This window comes from Mustela nivalis, assembly GCF_964662115.1.
Source record: "Mustela nivalis genome assembly, chromosome: 2".
NCBI lineage: Eukaryota > Metazoa > Chordata > Mammalia > Carnivora > Mustelidae > Mustela > Mustela nivalis.
Genome location: NC_139021.1, coordinates 85794315 through 85814695, shown reverse-complemented (window position 1 = coordinate 85814695; position 20381 = coordinate 85794315). Strand labels below are relative to the sequence as shown.

The 20381-nt window shown below is 39.1% G+C and overlaps 1 protein-coding gene across 4 annotated transcripts in view; it reads right to left on the bottom strand.

The window, feature by feature from the left end:
- The window catches only part of ST18 (ST18 C2H2C-type zinc finger transcription factor), a 336134-nt gene that overhangs the window by 277428 nt on the left and 38325 nt on the right, over positions 1 to 20381 (bottom strand). For 3 of the 4 annotated variants that reach the window (XM_082720104.1, XM_082720102.1, XM_082720105.1), the window contains exons 1-2: positions 18394 to 18499; positions 18040 to 18161 (exon numbers count right to left, since the gene is read on the bottom strand). The gene's annotated coding sequence lies outside the window, so the exon portion shown is untranslated. Of the gene's footprint in view, positions 1 to 18039; positions 18162 to 18393; positions 18500 to 19138; positions 19265 to 20381 lie in introns of those variants that run through there. The other variant, XM_082720103.1, reaches the window with a different exon arrangement.

Below are 20381 nucleotides of genomic sequence, written 5' to 3'. Positions count from 1 at the left end.
AACAGTATGCAGTCTTCAGGATAGACAATGGCTTGGCATGGCACAATTTCCTCGTCCATTCACCAGGCACCCATTGGCAGCCTAGGATGTGATGGGGAAGTGGAGGGACGCCGGCACCCCTCCAGGGCCTTTTAAGGCATGACGGTGATCAATAGCGATATCTTGAGGGACGCCTCTGGTCGCTTTTGACACACAGGAACCTCTGACATATCCTGCGTGGGATGCTACCCAGGAGTCAGGGGAGATTTGGTAATGGACCTTCATTACTTTTCTGGAAGCATGGCCTCAGTAGGCTTCTTCAGTTCCCAAGGACTCTACCTTGGGGTGCCTTTTAACCCACTGGAAATAATTTGGATTGCAAAACTTAGGAAAGGACTGAGCTCCTGTAACACTGCATGGCCTCAGTGGGATCTATCAGTTAGATCTCTGCAGGAAAGAGGGCAAATGGACCTAGGACACCTTCACTGCTCATACCTAGGCCTTTATTGCTCTACACCAGGACCCCAGACTAAGGGGCTTTTGCAAAATGTGTTTGCCCAAATGAGTCAGCTAGTAAACTTTCTCCTGACATATTGGATGGTAATTACGTAAATAAGCCTTCTTCTAGTAAACCCAGGTTGCTGGGCCATCCCTAGCAAAGGGGACTCTGGCTTTATTTCTTTCTGTTTCTCCTAATAGATGTGGGGGCTTCTCCCTCACTCACTTCCCGTGTTAATGGCTATAACTGGAGCCAACTGGGTGTTGGTCTAACTCGAGACAGAGACCATAAGGAATATTCCCAAGCAGCTGCCGAAACTCTCTTTGTTTCGGGGAAGTTTCCCTGTGTTCTCTGGCCTGACTTGGACTGCCTAACCCCTCCCCCCTTGCTGGTGGGAAAGCATGGCGTCTGCTCCTCTGTTGGGGCTTATGAGCTCCGAAACCGGGAATCTTTTCTCTGCCTCCTGGCAGCACTTTGTTTCTTCTGTTTCCCCCTTACGTGTTTCTGTACCAACGTGTGTGCAGCCTGCATGACTAGCCTCTAGATCATGCACCACGGCTCCTTCTCTCTTCACTGTCAAGGAGCAAGAAGAACACCCCCACTCCAGATCTTCCCACGCATGTCTCAGGTAAACATTCAAAGTGGAGTGGGCCCAGGTGGAACATAAATCACTATTGGAACTAAGTTAAGTTTGTTGGTTTAATTAAGACCTGTCTTTTAAGTTTACAGCAGTAAATGTGAAGCTTTTATTCTATCAAAGTTTACTGAAGGTCAAATAAGCTTGTGTTATTTGTTAAAATTTGTTAGCAAAGAAATGACTAAACTGATGGTTAATTGTCTATCTCAAAGTTCTAATGGGTAATTGCTGAAGTAGCTTTCAAAGTCTTTGGTAACCTGAAAGTTTTAAAGTTTTGCTTGGATGACAAATGGAATTAAATTGTGGACATCTAGGTCTTAACCAAACAGGATAAAATGCTAAGTCGTTAATTTCTGGATGTAGGTTTGTGCTTTTGACTTCTTACTGCAAAGAAACTAAGAGTATTTAAATCTGTTGGTAAACTTGTTTGCCACTTAACTGATTCATAAATTTGCCACCTGAAGAATTCTGTTGTGTAACAGTTTACAATTGGTTAATAACTAAAGGTGTTTCTAAGAATACAAAGTTCTGCTTAGTGTAACTAAGACTGATGGAAATAAAGGGAAACTCTGTATGTAGGAAAGTAGGAGATATGTAAGAAAGATTTAAGGAATGGGAATACATTTTGTTGAAGGTAAAGGAAGGTAATTTTGTCCTAAATGAGATGGTTGTTTGGAAGGAAATGGCTTGGGACAAAACCTGAATGCAAAAAAAAGTTGTAGAAGGTTTGTGAAGGGAAATCTTCAGAAAAGAAATTTTAGCTATGGTCAAGAATGGATTAAGATTGAAATGAATGGGTTTTAAAGGTACATTGGTACAAGACTGAAATTCTCTGTTCAAAAGGACAATGATTTCTTAGATCAATTGATCTGCTGTTAAGAAAATGTAAATGGTTTTCTCTTTGCCTGCCCAGAAAAACCAGTTTCTATGTTCAGTTTTATCAGGTGTTTAACATCCCTAATTATATTTAGGCATGTGCTTTAAAACTTTCTAAGATTTTAGCAAATGTTGACAAGATTTAAATCGTAAATCTCTTTAACTCAGGCTTTTCCTTGGTATGTGAAGTTGCTCATGAAGTACTACTGAACCAATGATAAACCTTGGGTTACATTTGGGAAAATGCTATAACTATTCTAGAGATTCTATGCACTTCCTAAAGTTTTAATGTTTTGAGAGATCATCGCTTGATACTGTAATTATGGAAATGCTATGTATCACAGAAATAACCTGATTTCCTTGCAGCTAAATTGTAAACTCCCATGTCTCTTTAGCTCTAACCATATCCATTCTGAGTTTTTGTCATTTATAATTGTTTTAATTCTCTGGTAAAATGAGTTTTATCTTCAAGGAGATTCCTATAAAGGACTTTCAGGACAAATACAGATATTTGATATGCTTGAAAATCCTAAAACTGAAATGGGTAAGAATTTCCAGAACTGACTAAAGCCGCACTCACCAGAATTAGTAACATGGAACTAAATGAACTAAAAGATTATAGTGTTGTGTCTCTTAATGTTTTGTCTTACTTTAAACATTGCTGGTTCTCTCTAATGTTTGCTCTTCCAGACTAGGGATACTTTTTCCTTAAGTTATCTGTAACTTATAGAGATGTATAAGTGCTCATTTGTAAAAGTGCTCAAAGCATTCAAGCTTTTCTCTCTATATGAACCCTCTGAAACCAAAAGGTCTCAGTAAGCATTCTTCTATGGCAATCAGTCATTTGCATAAGTTCAATAAGAATCTGTTCTCCTTGTAACAGGACACCATTGGAAACTGGTTATTTTACCAAGGCTTTGACTGGGATGTCATATTTGAAAAGACTCAGATATGACCAGACAGTTTAAAGGAACTAAGGTTGACTTTATGAAACCTGGAGCCATAAAGCCCCTTGGGACTGTTGGCCTGATACCTTGCTTACAGAGTTCGAGCAGCCTCACCAGGTGAGTAAAGAATGTCACTCCTTGGTAGGTGCGGAAACTCAGAAGAGGAACTCGCCCAAATCAACAGGTATTGCAGGCATGCCTGATGGCAAGTACAGAGCTTGGCTTCTGACCCGGAGAGGCTACTAAAAGTTCAACCTAGAGATTCCTTATACAAAGTTCCAGCAAAGCAGATTCTAAAAGATCTATTGATCACACTCACTGTTCTTGCTGAGCTTATGTAAATAATTAGGCCAAGTTTGTTAAAACTGGACTTGTTTCACAAGTGAATTAGTCCTGATTTGGCTATCTCTGGAAATGAGGGTTATTTTAGAGAGAAAAATTGTTTTAGTAACACACCATTATGGATGTTAAATTCTAGATTTGATTGTCTTTAAATGTTTACCTATGCTAAACAATTTGAGGTAAACTTCAGAGAAGTTGCACAATAGCTTCTTTAGTCGATCTTACTGTTTTATGGGGATATTAGCAGACCCCACGGCACAAGATGAAACAACTGGAATAATGAAATTGCCTAAAAGCCAACCTATCGCACTCCATAGGATTAACTATGGACTTGTGGAGATAATGGATGACCCCACTTTCTTTATGATTGGATTGAATGATCCATGGGGGACTCCCCTTATCTCTTGACAAGTTTTCTCACTTGCCAGTGATCCTCTGTAATCAGGATATTGTTAAGGTTGGACCACTCAGAGGTCGTCTTATTGGTTTCATCCCTTAGTCATATTTATCCTAGAGGCCACCTCTGTTGAGGTGCGATTGCAAACAGATGCTTTAGCTAAGCATAGAACAGCCCTCATAAAAGGAGCCTCAAAGCTCACTATGGGACAGTCCCTGACTGTAATGACTTCACTTCAGGTCCAGATTTGTCTTAGTAGCCTAAGAATTAACATTTATACTGACTCCAAATATGCCTTCCTGGTACTACATGCCCAGGGAGCTATTTGGAAGGAAAGGGGATGCTATCAAGCCATAACTCCCCAATCAAATATGGACCTAAGTTACAAAACCCTCCTTATCGCTATACTAAGGATGGCCTTAGATGTCCTGACAGCAGCACAGGGTGGCACATGTGCAATTATCAAGACAGAATGTTGTGTGTACATTCCAGACTATCACAAAAAATGTCACAGGACTAATAAAAGACATGAATACCCAGATTAAGGCCCTACAAGATCCTTCTCTCTCTCTCAGTGAATGGTTAAGTTCCTGGTTTGAAGGAGGACTATGACCAACAATTAGAAATCTCCTTTTCGGGCTTCTCATTCTTATCGCCTTATTAACTTTAATATGTTGCTTTATTCCATGTTTCTCTACTTGGCGCTGAGACTCCATTGCTGCAATGACTTCACCACGACAGATGATCCTTACCGCACGCAAAGACACTCCTTCACTGTCAGCGCTGGATTCGGCTGCCTCTGCCTTTCGTAACTCCCCTATACATTCCTCCACTGATCAATATTGACCCCAGTAGGTAGGGACAGCTCTACGCCCCTATTCAGCAGGAAGAAGTTACAGAAGATGAGACCTTCTACCTTCAACCACCTTAAAGATTTAAGGGTCAAAATTGTTCAGGGGGGAATGATGAGGGAGCAGGAGGCTGGCTGAGAACAGAGCAGGGGCTGGCGCCTTGCACCCCCTCTCCACCCACTCCCCTTGGTAATATGTGTGACATTTCACAGGCACCCCTGACTGCCCTAAAAGAAGAGCAAATGGTTATCTTGCAGAGATCACAGTCCTGCAAGGCAGGAGTCTCTCTTGGTTTACAAATGTCCTTGAGATTTACAACAAAGAAGTTGTCTTATCAATAGCCCAATTTCCAAAGACACATAACTCAGTTCCTCAAGCCCTAACGTCACCCTCCCCTCCATAAAAAAACGAAGGAAACGGAGGTAGAAGGAAAAGTAAATAAAGTTAAATTTCTTTAAAGACCTAAATCTCACTAACAAGGACGTTTGATAGCAGGAATGTAACATTCCACCAGGAGACTCCCAATTGTCTTTATGTTAGTGCCTCATTAGAGGGAAAGTGGCCTTGGCTTGATAGTAACCAGGCCTTCAATATCCTGACAGTCTTCTTTACCCCAATAGCCCTTCTGAACACCCCTTTGTCCTCACCTACCCAACTCCTGTGTATATAACCAGCCACTCCTAACAACCCGGGGCAGCAGCATCTCCGTCTGCCCACGGGTCCTGTCCCCGTGCTTTAATAAACCACCATTTTGCACCAAAGATGTCTTAAGAATTCTTTCTTTAGTCGTCAGCTCCGAACCTCACCCCACCGAACCTGACTTAGGTTCTGGGACTTCATCAATGTCACCAAACAAACTGAGGGTGGTGGGGGTATGGGGGGGTAGGGAGAGGGGGGTGCGGTTATGGACATTGGGGAGGGTGTGGGCTATGGTGAGTGCTGTGAAGTGTGTAAACCTGGCTATTCAGAGACCTGTACCCCTGGGGCTAGTAATACATTATATGTTTATAGTCTAAAACAAATAATGCACTGTCAGTGCCCTTGACCGCATGGCTCACCCACGTTTGTTTTTCCTCCAAGTAGGAGAAAAACTGTGTAAGTGAAGAGCCTAGAGAATACTGTTAAGTCAGTGAAAATTGCACCTTTCCCCAAACCAGTCCTCTGTCCTTGGTGTAAACTGTTGGTTTTTAAAAATGAATATGCTGGTCAACCGCAGGGAAAACAATCTAAAGAAATACAACAGTGGCAATGACTCAGGACACAGAATGGATTAGCACAGAGAGGAGACTGTTTGTCGTTTGACAATGCAGTCAGATCAAGTTTCTAACTATGGATGTCACAGGGTGTCCTGGCTGGGTGGGAGTGGGACTTCAAAGTCTGCCAGCCAGTGGGGATCACCACCAGCATGTACCCTGTACTTTCAATCAACAGTGATTCACTTAGCACCTACTGTGTGCTCAGGACTGTGCTAAGGGCTGGGCCAGAGCAATGAACAGAGACATAAACTTATTAAGCAAATAAATAACAAGGATGAACAAAACATCTATATTAAATTAAAGAAGGAGAAGAGCTTTGGAGAGCAGGGAAGGGAAACAGCCAGTGGGGTGGACTGGTAGAATGGGGGTAGAGGGGTCTGGTTTCATCAGGTGTCTGAGAGGGCAACATTTCATTCAGGAAGTGAGGGAGCAACAGAGCCATAGAGATATCTAGGGATAAACCTAGCACATCATAAGAAGGCCTGGACTGTGGCTCAGGCATGCCTAAACCACATGTGATGAACATGAAGTTCAATGGTAGAGAGAAGTGCAATTCTGTGGTCCATAAGAAGAAGCCATCCTGAGGGAGGGAAGATACTGACATGCAGCCTGGAATTAAAACAGGAGAACAGCATGAACCATGACAACCATTTCAGATCCTGCTTGGCGACTAGCCAGACCTACCCTGGAGGAAGAGTGTGTCTGGATTGACAATATTCTATTATTCTGGAATTTGGGGACTCAAGCAAACTTGATGAAACAGGCCAAGAAACTAAACCAATGAAGCTAAATTTATGAAGACCTTTTACCAAATTACTGAAAATGGTGAAATGCTTTTAAAAATTATGCAAATACACAGAATATGAATACCTATAATATGCACCCATACTAAAAATGGGCACAAATGAAAATAAAATGGTAAACAGAATTTCTAACTCTTAGTATGGTTTTAAACTTCAAACAGGAAATGATTTATTACTTGGCAAATTACAAACACAAAAAGGACAGAGATTCTGGGGAGCAGAGCAGAATTTTCCCTCCTAACAGATACCAGACATAGTCACTGAAAGAAACAGCTTCCAGCCTAACATTTGATTTAGTTCATCTAATGGTTATTGTACATCTTTTGATTGCATAATTGATAAGCAGTTTGACTTTCAGATAAACCCTATTGATCTATCAGTTTTGAACAGTATCTACTATTACCTTGTTACAAACAATGAATACTCCCCCTTATCTTTCCTCTGATCTTCTCCGGTCCTCTGAACTCTTCATGTTTATTAATAATTGTATTATATTGATCTAAGTTTAAAGCTTCTCTAGTTCTGCAACCTCCATTTTCACAGGGGGTTCACCTTCACTCTCTTTGAAGGGATGGATGTCACCTATATCCCTTCACTCCCAGCTGAACAGCTGACGTTTATAACCAGATATTTTCTTCAAGAACAGCTTAAAGGAACTAATTTCCCTAGTTCATGAAACTTAAAGTGTTTATTTGTTATACATATTATGTGAATAACAACATGGCTAGGTATTTAAATTCTTGAGTTCTACTTTCCTTAAAACTTTATTGCCTTTTCCCTGAATCATACTACAAAGAAGTCCAAGGACAGTCTAATTTTATATTTATTTTAGTTCTTTCTTTGTTGCAGAAAACTTTCCCCCTATTACATATTTTTTGTTGTTGGACAACATTATTCCAATTTTGTGTCAGCAAAATTGCCTGTCCTCCATTTTAATTTTATTTGGCTAATTGCTTCTGTCTCTCCCCCTTTTTTTTCTTCATTCAAAGAAATTGTGTCAAATATCTCCTCTGTCACCCATCTGGTTTTCAAATAAATTACTCCTCTGTTTCTTGATTATTCTAATGTATTTATCAGTTCTTTGGTGGTATTTTTAGGTCTTTGATTTGTTTTTAATACCAGAATCTGTTTCCATTAAATTAATTATGTATTTATTTGTTAATCAATTATGTTTCATTGCATAATGATCTATTTAACTTTTTTATTTTACTCAAAAATTTAAAAACTATCTTTATATGTACCAAAATATACATTTACACACATTTACATAGTCTGGATAATGTCAGAAAGGGTTTCTTTTTCTTTTTTTTTTTTAAATAAAAGTGGCTTGTGTCCATCTTCCCCCTCTTCAAATGCTGTCACTTTCCCTTCTAGTTAGTCCTTTGTTTTTGTAACCTACATGTTTTTAAGTCATGTGCTTGAATCGATTTTAGTTTCATCCATTAACTATGAAAATTTCACTTTGGATTTAAGAGTTAGCTTTCCTTTCTCCTCTTATGCTCAGTGCATGTAAGATCCTACTCCCACCCTCTGAGATAATTTTACTCTAATTTTTCCCATAATTCTCCTTTCATAATTATGAATGGTCATACTAATGTCACCATTCAGGGATGAGAATGCAGCAATTATGATTGGTTTCCCTGTTTACTCAACTTTGTGTTTTCCTGGAGAAGCAGAATAGAATACTGGCTAAGTGCGTATATTCAGTATTAAATGTCAACTACACCACTCATTGGCTTTGAAATGCTGTTTCAGCTATTTAACGTACTTGTGCTTCTGTTTCCTCGTATGTAAAATTTGAACAACAGCAGCTACCACAGAACAAATTCACAGAGATGAAATGCTCAGAGGAGTCCCTTGCATGTGCTAGTTGAGATCATGCATTACTATAAGGGATGAACTTCCTGAACGCTTGGAAGCTTTAAGCTTCAAGCCTCCTCACTTTTAAAGGCTAGAGAAGGCCCTGAGAAAGATCCTGGTGATGTGTTCCCATGGTTATGTTTTCGAAAAATTTGAAAAAATAAGATAGTGTAACCATAATTGATTAAAACCATCATCTCTGACACTCCGACTTCTCTCCCATCTCACTCCCCTCCCCCCACAGGAAAGTTTTTATTTTGCTATTACGTTTTTTTATTTTCCAGGGTTCTCTTGTTCTCTGGATGTCTTGCTTCATAATTGTATCTCACTATTCTTTTTTTAAGTTTTCTTTCTCTTTGTTACTTCCTTCTCCAAGCTGCTTGCTCTGTTTGCAAGTTTTGTTTAGGGGCTTTCTTCATTTCTCTGGTCCCCCTCTTAGCCATTAATATTTAAAACTGAGGGACTGAAGAGCTGAGTGGGGCTTGTTAAACTGTGAGCTGCAGGGCAGCTGGTCCTCCATTGTCAGGATCCACAGGATCTTTCTTCTCTAGATCTTCAGCTGTCCCATATCTTTCTAGATCTGAAAGACCCGGTTACGTATTGTAGGAGCTAAGTGAGGGAAGATAGTGTCTCAGCTTCCAGAATGCAAATATTCACTTGATCTACTTGACTTCAAGGTATACAAAGTCAGGTGCAACTCAGGTCCTTTATGAGAGAGATCCTCTTGCATTTACAAACTTCAAAATATACACCCTATGAAGGTTTAGTCTCCAGGCTGTTCAGCTTGAAAGAGGGAATACTGGAGGCCCCACTCTATTTATATGGACTTGCAACTGGGGCCCCTTATTTAAGCTGTCCTCTTTCATTCTCCTCTTCTAAAATCACCAAGCACTCCCAATTTCTGAGCCTTTGAAGGATTTTGTTTTAGGTGAACTCCAACTTTTCACCCACTGGTTTAGAATTTAGATTTGAGAGGAGTTTACCATATTATTCACCTCTGATTCATCTATGTCCTAGATTCTAAAACTTTAAAAATTTCTCATTATTTCAGTGGGGTCTCGAGGAAAGCAAAAGTCGATGTATGTATACAAGTCATCACCTTTGCCCAGAAGCCCTCCAGAATGGATTTCAGAAATACCTCCTTTCCATATGTTGTATTCCATGTTAGCCCACTTCTGTTTCTTTCCCATCCTATCCCCTTCTCTCTTTTTGTGATGTTTTGCTTGGTCATCACAGCATTTCCTTTCATTGTATATCATTGTATACTTATTGAACTATACAGTTTTCTCAAGATCTTTTTTGTTTTTCAGGTAGTTTGAGTAAATTCTCCTCTACTCACCATGCACCCTGCTGTCTCTGACACCTGTCTACCTGCTCCTCAAATCTTAGGTCCCATAGTTGATTATTTCTTATTCTAGTGCTTTTGCTTGACTCAACAGTATTAGGGAGGGGCTGGAAAGATTTGTCCCCTAGGTTTGGGCATGCATGGCTGGTGGACTAGGATTCTATATTTAAAAATCCCGAATCAATGTTTGGTCTGCATCCTGAGAGGCACACTGCATCGTTCTCCTAGTTCAGTGTAGCGATTAAGATACACAGTCCAGGGCGCCTGGGTGACTCAGTGGGTTGAGCCGCTGCCTTCGGCTCAGGTCATGATCTCAAGGTCCTGGGATCGAGTCCTGCATCGGGCTCTGTGCTCAGCAGGGAGCCTGCTTCCTCCTCTCTCTCTCTCTGCCTGCCTCTCCGTCTACTTGTGATTTCTCTCTGTCAAATAAATAAATAAAATCTTTAAAAAAAAAAAAAGATACACAGTTCACTCTGGCCTTTACTTACCTCTTTTCAAGCTTTTGCCCCCATGGACCTTCCTCATCAGTGGGAGATTAAGACAGGAAAATGCATGGGTTGAGGAGCTGGGTTATTAGTGTATGTCAAGTGCCTTTCACATGGGGATCCTCTGTCCTTCATCCCTTGGGTTCCTGCTACCTAAAGAATTGTGTCTCCTTTTTACTTTTGTCTTCCATTTTGTTCAGTCTCTATTATTTGCTAAGATAAAGATTAGCTTTGGATGATTCTAATCTTTCTGCCTTTTCTGCCTTCTGCCTTCCCTTCCAATTTTTCTTTTCAGCATAGAAAAAGCACTGAAGTTCAGTTCTCAGGAGTCATCCACATCTTCCCTTTTGCAGTAATACACCCATTAAGACTTCTTTCCAAGTTGAGCAATGGTAAATATTTTTCAGATTTTCATTCACTACCTCTCTTTGCTCAAATGCTGGAGTGAGATGAAGTCTTGTTTCTTTCCTTGCTTTCTAGTTTCCTTTTTTTTTTTTTTTTAAGATTTTATTTATTTATTTGAGAGAGAAAGCAAGAGGAATCATGGGCAGGGGGAGGGGCAGAGAGAGAGGGAGAAGCAGACTCCTCACTAAGCAGGGAACCCTAAGCGGGCTCACTCCCAGGATCCCAGGATCATGACTTGAGCCATGGCAGATGTTTAACCAACTGAGCTACCCATATGCCCCTCCAGCTTTCTAGTTTCAAAGTTTAAAAGTCATCCATAAGGTGGTGTATAATTTTTTCTTTTTTTTAAACTTGTTTTTTGTGTTCTTTATGCTTCATTCTATTATCTTACTGTGAATAGCCCCAACAATATTTTAAGGATTAATTTTTAAAATCTCTTCCTGAAAATATTACCAAGTGGTTTTTTGCTACTCAGTTTCCTCATCTACAAAATGTGGACATAATAACATGTACATAATGTTGTGAGGATCTAATGAAATAAGTACTGTAAGACATTGTATGGGATCCTAAACTAACAGTAAAACTACACACTACACTGGAGTCTAGAAGCAGCAGATACTGTGTCTGTCTAGAATAATAGTAAACCACCCAGTAAAGGAGATAAAAAAAAAAGTACAACCATTTGCCAACCACCACAATAATAACTGATATAGGCAAGAATCACCAGTACATGAAAACTAGTGAAATAAAAATCAAATAAGAAATGGAATCATGGTCTCCTGAGCTATTAATACTTAAAAAGGGAAAAATAGTAACTCTGCTGTGAAGAACTTTGACAGATAGCACTTTAGCCAACTGAACAAACCAGTAATGTGGCCAATTAATATTCATGCCTCCTGACATGATACACTGAGAAGAACACAATATCACTTCCATGGTGTTCCTGCCAAAATGGGTGACTTGAATCAATCATGAGGAAACATCGGACAAACCCAAACTGAGGTACATTTTACAACATAATTGACCTCTACTTTTCCAACACATCAGAGCTATGACCCATAAAAACTGAGGAAAAGTTCTTGATTAAAAGACTAAAGACACATGACAATTAAATAAAATACATAATCTTGATTGGATTCTTGATAACATTTCTTAAGATTTTATTTATTTCTTTGACAGAGAGAGCACAAGAGAGTGACAGAGGGAGAGGAAGGGGGAGAAGCAGGATCCCCACTGAGCAGGGAGCCCTACATGGGACTTGATCCCAGGACCCCAGGATCATGACCTGACCCAAGGCAGATGCTTAACTGACTGAGTGACCCAGGTGCCCCAGAATTGTGGATTTTTTTTTTTTTTGCCATCATGGACATTTTGGGATAACTGTCAAATTTGAAAGAAGTGTATAGATTCTATCACTGTTGATGTCAAGATTTCAATATCATATGGTATGAAGTTAAGATAATGTGCACATGTATAAGAATATACGCTATGGTACTTAGCAGAAAAGGGGGATTGTGTCTAGATATTATCACAAACATTTCATGAAAAAAATAATATGTAATATATATGTGTATCTGTTTGTGTGTATATATATATACACATAAATATAGAAATAGAGAAAGCAAACTCAGTAAAATGTTAACAATTGGAAGATCTTGGTGAAGGGTATTCTGGAATGCTTTTACATTTACAACCTTAGTACTTATAACTTTTTCTGAGTTTAAAATCATTTCAGTATAAAATGTTTTGAAGCATCAGTACTGAAACATAACCTCCTTAGAGACAAGTCTGTTTTTCAAGCAGCAGTGGGCAAAGCTATGATTTGGGATTTAAATTCCAACTCCAACACTTACTAGTTTTAGGATTTTGAAAATTTTCCTTTACTTCTCTGAAAAGCTCAGTTTCATCACCTGTACAATGGACATAATAATAATAACCCCAAAGGGCTCTTGAGAGAATTCAGTGAAAGAACACATTTAGATGAGACCAATGCCTGATATATTAGAGGACTCAGACACTTGTCAGAAAGAAATGAATGATCATTCACTGCAGAGATGAAAGGAATTCAGACATTTGCAAGCCCATAGAGCAAATATTCCAATCATTCCTCTTCTGGTTTCATAGCATCCTAACATTTAAGAGAAGTAGAGCAGGTGATGTGAAGGACACAGAAGGAAGGAAAGGAAGATGAAACAAGGTATAATCCCTAAAAGTCGTCATTCTGTTTTCGTCAACCCCCGTGGGTTGTGAAAGACACCAGGCAGAGCAGTGGGAAGAGGTGGCCAGCCAATTCCATTTTCCCCTCATTGTTCCTTTTAGAATTTTGAGAACTTTAACTTGTCCTTTGATATTTCTCTCTATTTTTCCATTGACATAATAAAATTCAACTTATGTTTAATTTTTAACCAAAGTTAAAAAGAAAAGCTTAAGAAATACTATTGATATGCTTAAATGCCTAGACTCTTTTCTATAAGATACAAAGTATAAATTTATACATACTTTAAAAAAAATTTCTTTCAGGATCTTCCAAGTACTCAAAACAACTTTTAACCTATAATTTTATCTTACCTGTTTCAGACCCAGTTATATTTTACCAGTTGATACATTACTGCTTCAGAACCACAACACTGTTTATGCCTTTTGAATAAGCTGATAAAAAGAAACATTTACTTAAGGTTCCCATCAATGAATGCAGAGCTTAGACTAGTCTTTAGTTTATACAAACGTTCTGCTTATTAATTCAGAATATTCATTCAGTTATTGAAATATGACAAAACTGTACAGTGAAAGACCAATTCTCTATTATACATATTAGCTTTGCACAGAAATCCTTTGGCTCAGGAACAATTGCACCCCCCCACCCCATCTAAGGATTTATAGACCTCTTTGAATTTTTTAAAATGTGATTTAGGTATGAAAACTGTATCATCAATGCTTATCAATGTACAGATAGCTTATAAATTATCCAAATAAGTTCCTTTTGATTAAAAGCTCTCTAGCTAGATTTCAGCTTCAGAAATTCTAAAACTACCTATGTTCAGTCCAATCCATGCCAACAGCCACAGCATCCTTTTTAATTAAAAGCCAGTGATATGACTCAATGCCACCTGTTTCATTGATCCTGTTATATTCCTATTTTGGTCAGAGTTCTCTTTTCTGGATTTAAACTTTTATGAAAACAAATAGCAAATATTTATTCAAATTGATTACTATTATTTCACACCCTGAAAACTACATTTCCTACTATAAAATTACATTTATCTACATTAATTTTAACAAATCAAGGATTATTCCAAGTGATAATCACAGTGGTAACCGTAGCTGGTAGAAGGGCTGGTAGCTAAAGCAACTTCACATATTTGCATATCCATACACATATAGACACACACATACATACATAGTTTCATATGCATATATATATACACACACACATACTTTCATATATATGATCTTTACTAAAATTACTTACAAACCCCAAACAATAAATTTTTAAAAATCTGCTTACTTGGACACATTCAATGTGATGTTCATGTCCCAGTGAGTGTATGGAACAGAACAAAATTACAATACTGGAAGAAAGAAATGGTGGGGGTGGGGAAAAGGGTGTTTGGCTCTGCTCTTATGCCTGAATCTGGATGACAGATGATTAATTGTTGAGGCTCTCTAGACTTTGAGTTCAATGTACAGCCAACAGGGAGACCTCTGCAGAAGCCCAGTACTCAGAGAACAATCTTCTCTGATTTAAATAGTCCCACCAGTGGGATCTGCAGACTATATATTGTATTACCTTAGTTGTCAATTGATCCAGTCACTAGTCAATCAGTTGTGAAAACGAGAGCCAAGGTAAAGGAAAAAAAAAATGATGTTCTAACTGTTCTGTCTGCCTGTCACCCTGAAAAGCTTTAGAGGAGGTGAAATGTTCTATTTTAAATAAAACACAGAATGTAATCAACGTTAAATGGAATCACTGATTCCAATTTCTCCCTCTCCCTCTGCTCTCTGGAACAATTCAGGTGGTAATTATAAAACCCTCCCTCTAAGCATAGTGAGACAAGACCCTCTACTCATGGCTTCCGGCTGGGTTAAAGTGAAACTAGATCTAAAACAGAGACCCTCTAAGGTCAGTGTGCATGGGTCACCTGGGATCTCTGGGACCAATGATAGATTCAGAGGTGGTAGCTCCCTGGCAGACCAGTAATCTGTACTTGAAGAAGTTGTTGGGGTGACTTAGGGTAAGAGTTTGGGGCTCTATCTTCAGGTGTCTGCTAGGAATTATGAGGAGTGAAGTAGAACCCAGAACACAGGGTGTTGATGTGATCTTCTGCCCAAAATTAATATGAAAGCTTGACAAAGCCAAACTTCAGGTAGCCAACTCTTAATATCCAAGCAGATATTTTTGTGAAATCCACTCATCTCTTCACCAAACCATTCATATTAGCCTATTAATGAAGTCTTTGGTGTTCTTCCTTTTGCTATACACATTACTCATACCAGGAAATGAAATGAGCTCAGAGTTCAAGGGCACTTTTGACTGGAACCAGATGAATTGTTGCAGTTGCCTGGGAAACCTTTGAAGACAACAATACTTGATATGTCAAATATCTGAAGTCAATTTGAGCCAAAGTCATTTAGAAGGTAAATCCAAGAAAGCTAATAGCATAAGAGGGACACTTGGCTTGTAAAAGAAGTTCCAATTTGTTATATGCTCATGAACTTTTGAAAAGAGAAAAGTGTTTTATAATCTTAATTAGCCTGTAAGAATGATAATCTTAAATGTTAACTTTTAAATTACAGGATTCAGTATACAGACATTTAGATTTCCTAAATATTTATGCATAGACCATTAAACTAGGGTCTTTATACCAGTCTTGTAACAAAATATAACATGTTTTCATAAAATTGTCCGTTCAAGTTCTTTGGACTCTGTTCCAGTCCAATATGCCCCCCCTCAAGGTTTCCAGCATAAAACACAAGTCAAATATTGAGTAGAACTTTTTCTTTTAAATAAAATGTTAAATGTTTGTTGTAGTAAATTTAAGGAAAAAAATTAGCAAGCAGAACAATGTGGTATTGAGGTTTTTTTGCTTGTTTCTTTAAAGGCTACTGACACGGCATGTTTATTTTTTACACAGTGTGCTATTATTTTGCAGTGAGGAAATGTGGATTGAATAGGAATCTTTCTAAATTTCATTTTGCTTTGAATGCTGAGTTTGGTAAGGGTTGTTGCATAAAGCTAAATTTATAAGTTTTCAAATATTTTTCAATAGAAAATAACCTGAAAAGTTTTATAATGAAAATTTGTACACATGGCTGTACTTACATTCACATAGTCTTTTGTGATAGAATAAATCAAAAGGAAAATCAAAGTGCAAACGCCTCAGAAGTCCACAAGGAAATAAAAATTTTTCCTTACACCCCAACACTTTTATGATGAGAAACTTACTTAGGGATTAACATGTTTGAGGCTTTTTAAAAATTATTTTAGAGATCTATAATTTTACTGGGAGACTCTGTCCGAAAAGTACTACTGGTACGCAGATTGTTTTCACTTCAGATTTTTAGACATTTGAAAATGCCTCTGAGTTCGTTGCTCTGCGCTGCCCTCTGCTGGTGATTTCCTATAAATAATTTCAGGAAACATTCCAGCCCTGCTGTAGCTCCCACCAGCCCACATCGCTACCCAGTTTCAAAAATTCATTATTCAAAGAGCTCTATTTCTTACTCATAGTGATGGACATAGTTGTATTTTAATTAAAATGTTTAAATAAATAATCAAGGTAAAACTTTTTTTAAGTTCAGAACCTGAATTTAATTTTTATTTCATGCTGGCAATGAAGCTTTTCCCAGAGAATAACTCATGAAATCACAAATTAATGACACTATTTCACATACAAAGTTTAGTAATTAAGTCAGTGAGGAAAACAATATGTTACTTTGAATTTATTTAATCTGGGATGACTTTAGAATAAATGCTAATGTTAATGTGAAAAATCAACTGCCTGAACATGGTTATATTATAGGTAAAGAACTTCTTCTTTTGCGTTACTCATTCAAAGTTGATCTAAAAGGAACCATCCTAGTTAACCTGACAGCAGTCTATCTGAAAGTGAGAAAGATCAAGGATCCAAGCTGTATGGAAGCAAATGCATGCCACCAACTGTTAGAAAATCAGAAACTCTTCCTCCATTGCAATGCTCACTCCAACATTAACTTCTCCTCAGTTGTAACTGCTTCATTTTATACACAATCATGCACATAAAACTGCCACAGTCCTGAGAACTAGCAGCTTGATTTCTGTGCCTGCTGGAAAGACAGTCTTGTTACAGCACTAATGGTATGTGTCTAGAACCTACCAACAAATAAATTAGCTATGCTTTGCTTCAAAACCTTGTCCAGAATCCCGAATAAGACCTAGTGACCAATGCAATCTTTGTCCCACTGAACCTGATTGAAAGTACCCATTCGAGAGTTCTAAATAATGTTCATTTTTAGTGACCTAAAGTAGCTGGAGATTTCAAACAATCTTAATGCTCAAGGGAAGAACCACAAAGTTTGCGTCCTCACGCCTGTCTTCCAGTAAAGAGACATACAGCATACATATGTTTCAGGTCTCTTATAGCGACAAACAAACGGCTCCAGCATTCAACATGTCGTCGTATTTGATGCTTATTATATGTAAGCAACAGATGTACTTTTCATCTGAGCACCATAAAAGTGATTTTTTAAGAATCCTAAATAGAAAATGAGTCAGTCCCAGTGCAAATATAAACCTAAAAGAAATTCCATACTGTACAAGTAACATTTGCTCTATGAAACACATTGACGTTTTAGCAGAAGAGCCTGTTGAAAGCATTATCTGTCACCCCCCTACCCCCGCATGTTCCCCACAGCTCTTCAGCTGACATAAGAAATAACCCCTGGTGACCACCCATTGTCACAGTGGAACCAGGGCTACCATGCCCATGTCTGGAAGAGGGAGGGGCAGAAGGTGGGACCTCCTCATCCATCCTGCATCAGTGGTTCGCGTTTTTCTCCCGAAGTTCAACCCAGTGTGACATAATGAAATAACCTGAATGTACTTTTTTTTTCTTATTTTTTTATAAACATATAATGTATTTTTATCCCCAGGGGTACAGGTCTGTGAATCGCCAGGTTTACACTCTTCACAGCACTCACCATAGCACACACCCTCCCCAAAGTCCATAACCCCACCCCTCTCACGCGACCCCCCTCCCCCCAGCAACCCTCAGTTTGTTTTGTGAGATTAAGAGTCACTTATGGTTTGTCTCCCTCCGGATCCCATCTTGTTTCATTTATTCCCTGAATCTACTTTTTTTACAACATATTTTTTTCTTACCTTAACCAGGCGAATCTCTACAGATGTGTAGAAAGTTATCTTTTCCGGGATATATTCCAAAATGCTCTTATGCTATTTCTCTTAGGATTTCTCCACACTGCCCCGTCCAGAAATGTTGTTTTCTAAAGGAGAAAAAGAAAATGTGCACATGAAAATTATCATAAGAAAAATCATTGATTTCTAATCAAACCTAAACAAATGCCAAACCAATGTGAATAACACCTTCCAAAGCTCTAGGAGGCATTGGTTTTTGTGTAGCATGTAGAAATCTTCTCTCTCCATGTAGGTTTATTAGATGCTATGTTTTCCAAGATATAAAATAATCACAGCTATCTCAATAATTTTTCTTCTTACCTCTAGTATTCCAGTGAGGTCACATTCTGTTGAAAACATCCTGCCCTTCTCCCTACAAAAAGGTTCCATAGAATCAGAATGTAGAAGCGCTGCAACTTGCTAACTTTGCTCTGTGTTATTTACCAACCGCACAAAGAAAATGCTGTCTATTCAGAACTCATTTCAAAACTCTTTTCACTGAGAGTGAGCGAACAAGCGGGCTCATGTCCCGAGCTTCAGTCACATCTCCAGCGGCCGGTGCTGGCTGCGGGGCCGGCGCCGCGTGGCACGGCCCCCGCCGCTTCCCTACAAGGGTCTGTTGTGCACCGTGGGCACTGGCCACACAGTGGGGTGGGAGTCAAGAAAGTAAGGGGGGTGGGGGAGTGTCCTTTCTCACTCCAAGTTTCTTTGCTGTTTGCCCCAAATTTCTGTCGAGGGACTGCCCTCTCTCCCAAGGCTTCCTGATCCTGACATTGAGGGTACAAATATAGAATCGGGTCTGCTGACCTGAGTTTGAGGCTTGACCTCATTACTGAGTTGCTTTGACAACTCATTTAGGCAAGTTACTTAAAACACTTGCAATTCAGGTTTGTTTTGTGTTGTTTTCTCCTCGTGCCGATTGTGCCTATCTCATCAGGTGCAAGGATTAAGTGAAATAATTCGGGGAAAGTGCTATTACACTATCTGGAATCTACAGGATTTTCCTACAAAAGTCTTTCTTAGTCCAACTGAGGCACCAAGACTCAGATCTCAGCGTGAAACTTACCCCTAATCCCAAGGCCAGGCAGAGGTACAGAAGTGCAGAGGAAGTAGCCCAGCAACTTGTTCTGTGGCTCTGGACCCCTCTGTGGATCAAGAATATTAAAGAAGAGTAGAGGGCAGAAAGAGGAGGCTAGAGAGAGACCTTGGCACTCTACTGGCATCCCTGTCACCATTCACGTGGCTGCAGGTCGGGGATATTACCTTCTGACCGCACAGTCCAAGTAGAGAGAATAGTTCCAGGGGAAGACAGGTTGAGATGCAGCTAGGTCAAGGTCAATGATTGACTACCGCAGAACCAGACAATTTAAGGACTGAAATGAGACTGTTTCCGTAACTTAAACTGACCAAGAGATCTTTTGTATCATCTGAAAATGAACAGGGAGGCTGGGGTGGGGGGAGGGATGGAGGAGAGTGCTGCCAGAGTTTTTATGCAGGAGTCAAGGACATTGGCCCCACTGAAGAAAGTTTATAAGAACAATAGGGGAAATGTAGTTGTATTTTGGTTCTGTCGAGAGTAGTACTTTTTCAACATATCAGTTACTTAAGCTACACATGATAAACTCCTTTGCTAGACTAGAAGCTCCAGAAGAGAGGCTCCTTGTATTTTATGTTCCTTGAGGTTTACCCAGAGTCTAATGCAGAGCCTGGGCCATGGCAGCCAACTAGCTATGCTACCCATTTTCAGTTTGTTGTTTTACTTTAAGCCATTCCTGTTCCTAGTGTTCTTTCCAGAAGAATCTAGATGAATATATTTTCTCATAATGGTTTTGATCACCCCTAAGACAGTCTTACTACTAAATTATTTTTCTTCATTCCATATTTTCTCCACATATTACTTCTCCTTTGCCCCATGTCTTCCAGAGAACCTTATATAACTCTAACCTTACAGTACATACAAGAGACACAAGTTGAGTTTTACCAAGTGTTGATCATTGGTGATCAAAAGAAGACTGATCAAAGCACACCTTAGTAAACATACCTGAGAAGCTCAAAGTACATCAGAAAATCCAACAGCTTTTTCTCTTGTGAGCTTCTTTTACAGATCAATATCAATTCTTTCTTCCAGAAAAAAGAGAAGACACCCAATCTGTTTGTGACCTTCCTGTTCCTTCTACCCTCACCGCCACTCTGCATGTCAATGAATTGCTAAGAAGAGGCTTCACTAGCTACTTCTCTTTTCTGAGTTGCAGTGAAGTTCAAGTTATTTTGAGTGGCACAGAAGCAATTCCTCTTTGGCCAAAAGAGAA